General features: G+C 37.3%; 1 non-coding gene across 1 annotated transcript; it reads right to left on the bottom strand.

Annotated features, from left to right (window-relative positions):
* Positions 1-1197: 1197 nt before the first annotated feature.
* Positions 1198-1301, bottom strand: LOC112096569. The gene has a single exon (XR_002904470.1). It is a non-coding gene; the product is annotated as a small nucleolar RNA R71 (small nucleolar RNA).
* Between the last annotated feature and the right edge of the window lie 3776 nt (positions 1302-5077).

Raw genomic sequence — 5077 nt, 5'->3', positions numbered from 1 at the left:
CCCCCCTCATGATTTAATTGGCATTAATACGGATTATTTAGCCCATGATGCATGTTGATACGGATCCAGATACCCAAGTACGTCATTTCAATAGAATTATCTTCAATTTATTCTCGCCATTGCAATTCCAATTTTAGAATTTATTCTCGCCATTTTAATTTAAGTTTTAGCATATACCAAATCATTTCCACCATAAATCCAACAACCCATTTACAAAATTAATTCTACACAATTAAAATCCACCTCCTCGTGGGATCGACACTCGTCACCATTAGTCTATACTACAATAGATTCGTGCGCTTGCGAGTACATTAAAATTTGCACAACAAGTTTTTGGCGCCGTTGCCGGGGAGGTAAGTAATTTTAATTCATAGAATTAATTTTTTTTTTGAATAATTTCTTTTATTTGTTTTCTTGTATTTTTTTATTAAATTAAAAAAAAAAAGAAAAAAAAAGTGAATCTACATTTAAAGGTTAGTATTTCTTTTCTTTTTCTCTTCTTTAAAATTCTGTAATTTAATTTTCCATTTATTTTTCTTTGTAATTTTTTTTTGTTTATCTTATTAATTTAATTTTTAGTTAATTTCTTTCACGTATTTATTTTTGTGTAATTTTATAGAAAGGTTGTAATAGCGCAATAAGGTTAGTATCGTAATTTCTCACTCTTCTTTATTTTTATTTGTTTTGTTCCCATCTTTATTTTTATTTTATTTGTTTTGCATGCATGGTCGTAGGTCATTATTACCTAATCTTGAACCTATAGACCTTGAATTAGAAAAAACACTTCGCACACACAAACAAGTAAAAAATAAAATGGATTTACAAGCACCACAGGAGAGGCCATTTAAGGACTATTTTAGTCCCTTAGCTAATTTGAGCACGTCATGCATAAGATACCCAAATGTAGCTGCTAGGAGTTTTGAATTAAAACCTAGTGTGTTAAATTGTCTCCCTACATTTTATGGCCTAGAAAATGAGGATCCATATAATCATTTGAATGATTTTCATGCCATTTGTCAAACATTCAAATATGAGAATTTTTCAGATGATGATGTTAAACTTAGACTATTCCCATTTTCTTTAAAAGATAGAGCTCGTTCATGGTTAAATACTTTACCTGCTAATAGCATTTCATCATGGGAACAAATGGTAACGAAATTTTTGAATAAATATTTCCCAGTGCATAAAACCAACGCTATTCGCAGGGAAATCTCGGAGTTTACCCAGAGAGAGGACGAGCAATTTTTCGAAACATGGGAGCGATTCAATGGGCTACTCTTGAAGTGTCCACATCATGGGTACGAGAAATGGCATCAATGCCAATACTTTTTGGAGGGATTACTACCAAATGTGCAAGAATGGCTAATGGCAACAAGTGGAGGAGAGCTAATGTCAAAAAGTGCATCAGAGATTTGGGAATTCTTCCAGCGACAAGCGGATAATTCCCAACAACGGAGTCGATCACTCAGGACTACTAGAAGAATTAAAGGAGTGAATGAGGTTCAAATTGGCGAATCAAGTTCAGAAATTAAAGAAGTCAAAGCGATAATTGAAGGTCTCTCTCGACAAATAGCATCATTATCGACTGCTAAATCAACAGAGCCACATGACCATGACTCATACTCAGATCAAGCCAATGCCATAGGTGTAATGAGAAAACCATCGAATTACAACCCATACTCCAACACATATAATCCTGGATGGAGAGACCACCCCAATTTTTCATGGTCTCAAGGATTCCAACAGAATGGACCAGCAGCTCCAGCTCCACCAATGCAACAAATTCCTCAAAATCCTCAAGCCTCTCAGCCCCCATTTAGACCATTCAATCAGAACCAGAACCACTCTCAACCTAGACCATGGGAGGATGCATTCCAGAATTTTAGGAATGTTACTCACTCCACGATTGAGCAACAGAACCGCACCATTGATGGACTACGAAATGAATTGAGAGCGGGCTTCAACTCACAAGCTCAATCAGTTTCAAGCCTCGAGAAGATGGTGGGACAACTCGCTTCTTCAGTTCAGACCTTGGCAATGACTGTTGAGAAAGGAAAATTTCCAAGTCAACCAGTGCCTAATCCTAAAGGAGTGCATGAAGCGAGTACCAGTTCACCACAGCAGCATGGAGAAGTCAAAACAGTAATGACCTTGCGAAAAGGAAAAGAAGTCGACAACAAAGTGGAGATGCCGGTGACAAAAGAAAATCAAATTGTACCTGTGAATGTTGAGGAATCATCACCGGAGGAGAAAGAAGAAACCAACCCACGAGAATACATTCCGAAAGCTCCATTTCCTCAGAGGTTAGCGAAAGGCAAGAAGGGAAAATCCACAGGTGAGATTCTCGAAATCTTCAAACAGGTAAGTGTTAACATCCCTTTGCTTGATGCTATTAAACAAGTTCCATCCTATGCCAAGTTTCTTAAAGACCTTTGTACTAAAAAGAGAAATATGCATGTTCAAAAGAAGGCATTTTTAACAGAAAACGTTAGTTCTATACTCCAACATAAAATTCCTTTAAAATGCAAAGACCCAGGCTCCCTCACTATCTCATGTAGTATAGGGAACCACACAATTGAGAATGCTTTGTTGGATTTAGGAGCTAGTGTAAATCTTTTGCCTTACTCTGTATTCGTGAAACTTGGACTGGGAGAATTACACCCAACTCCAGTGGTGTTACAGCTTGCAGATCGGTCCACGAAAATACCTCGTGGTATTGTGGAGGACGTGCTTATCCAGGTAGACAAATTTTATTTTCCTGTTGACTTCATTGTAATTGACACTCAACCAATACAGGATTCAAGGAAGCACATCCCCATTATTCTAGGCCGACCTTTCTTGGCAACTGCGGATGCTCACATTCAATGCAGGACTGGAAATATGCAGTTGTCTTTCGGCAACATGACTATGGAGCTGAACATCTTCAACATTGCCAAACAACCTCACAGTGCAGATGATGGAATTGTTGATGTGGATTTAATTGAAGCATTAGTTGATGATACTTTTGTTTCAAACCTTAGTGATGATCCTTTACAAACATGTTTAACTCACTTTGGTTTTGATTTTGATATTGACAGATCGGTTGATGAGGTCAACGCCCTGCTTGACTCAGCACCATCTATGGACACTAATAAATGGAAGTCAAGAGTTGAACAACTAGCACCATCAGAGAAGAAACTCATCACATCATCAGAATCACCACCGAAACTCGAGCTCAAACCATTGCCCAACACATTAGAATATGCGTTTTTGGGAGAAGAAAGTTCTCTGCCGGTAATCATCTCATCATCCCTTAATGACGAACAAAAAGATAAGTTGTTGGATGTTTTGAAAGAGCATAAAGGGGCATTAGGATGGACCATAGCAGACATAAAAGGTATAAACCCTGCAGATTGCATGCATTACATTCACCTTGATGAAAATGCTAAAACTACTAGGGAGATGCAACGTCGGTTAAATCCTAACATGAAAGAAGTTGTTAGAACTGAGGTCCTTAAGCTATTAGATGCAGGTATCATTTACCCAATTTCTGATAGTTCATGGGTCAGTCCTGTACAAGTTGTCCCTAAAAAGTCAGGAGTCACAGTAGTTACCAATGCTGATAATGAATTGATACCCACTAGAGTGACTACAGGATGGCGTGTATGCATTGATTATAGAAAATTGAATTCTGTCACACGTAAAGACCATTTTCCTTTACCATTTATTGATCAAATGCTTGATAGATTAGCAGGCCATGAATTTTATTGCTTTCTAGATGGTTACTCAGGATATAATCAGATTCCCATAGCACCAAAAGATCAAGAGAAAACTACTTTCACTTGCCCTTTTGGCACATTTGCATATAGGAGAATGCCATTTGGATTATGTAATGCACCTGCTACATTTCAACGATGCATGTTGAGCATTTTTTCTGATATGGTTGAACGATTCCTTGAAGTCTTTATGGATGACTTTTCTGTCTTTGGTGACTCGTTTGATCAATGTTTACATCATCTAACGCTAGTTCTGCAGAGATGTATCGAGAAGAATTTGGTCTTAAATTGGGAGAAGTGCCATTTTATGGTAAAACAAGGTATTGTCCTCGGTCACATCATTTCGAGCAAAGGTATTGAGGTTGACAAAGCCAAGGTGGATCTCATTTCTAATCTTCCTCCACCCAAAACAGTCAGAGAAGTAAGATCTTTCCTTGGGTATGCTGGTTTCTATAGACGTTTCATTAAAGATTTTAGCAAAGCTTCTAGACCCTTATGCAATTTACTTGCTAAGGATGTACCTTTTATCTTTAATGATTCATGTCTCATGGCGTTTGAAAAATTAAAACAGTTGTTGACATCATCACCCATCATTCAGGCCCCAAACTGGAGCTTACCATTTGAGCTCATGTGTGATGCATCTGATTATGCAGTAGGAGCAGTATTAGGACAAAGAGTTGATCGAATTCCCCATGTTATTTACTATGCTAGTATGACATTGAATGATGCACAGTTGAACTATTCAACTACTGAAAAAGAAATGCTAGCAGTAGTGTTTGCATTGGAAAAATTTCGATCTTATCTCATTGGTTGTAAAATAATTGTGTTCACAGATCATGCTGCTCTTAAATATCTTCTCACAAAGAAAGATGCAAAAGCTAGACTAATTCGTTGGGTGTTACTTTTGCAGGAATTTGACTTGGAATTCAAAGATAAGAAAGGGTCAGAAAATGTTGTGGCGGACCATCTCTCTCGTCTTCACTTTGACACAATTACAGAGCCATTAATATTAAATGAGTCATTTCCAGATGAACAATTAATGAGTGTGGAAGTATTACCTTGGTATGCTGATATAGTTAATTATCTTGTTACAGGTAAACTTCCAGAGCATTGGACCAAGCAAGACAAGATCAAATTCTTTGCGGAAATAAAGAATTTCTTTTGGGATGACCCGTATTTATTCAAGTATTGTGCAGACCAAATTGTTAGACGATGTGTCCCAGAAAATGAAATTCAGAATATCCTTTCATTCTGCCATGAACAAGCTTGTGGAGGCCATTTCAGTGCTAAGAAAACAGCGACTAAAGTTTTACAATGTGGTT

This window comes from Citrus clementina, unplaced genomic scaffold, assembly GCF_000493195.1.
Source record: "Citrus clementina cultivar Clemenules unplaced genomic scaffold, Citrus_clementina_v1.0 scaffold_8, whole genome shotgun sequence".
Classification (NCBI taxonomy): Eukaryota; Viridiplantae; Streptophyta; class Magnoliopsida; order Sapindales; family Rutaceae; genus Citrus; species Citrus x clementina.
This window is presented reverse-complemented; position numbering and strand designations above follow the sequence as displayed.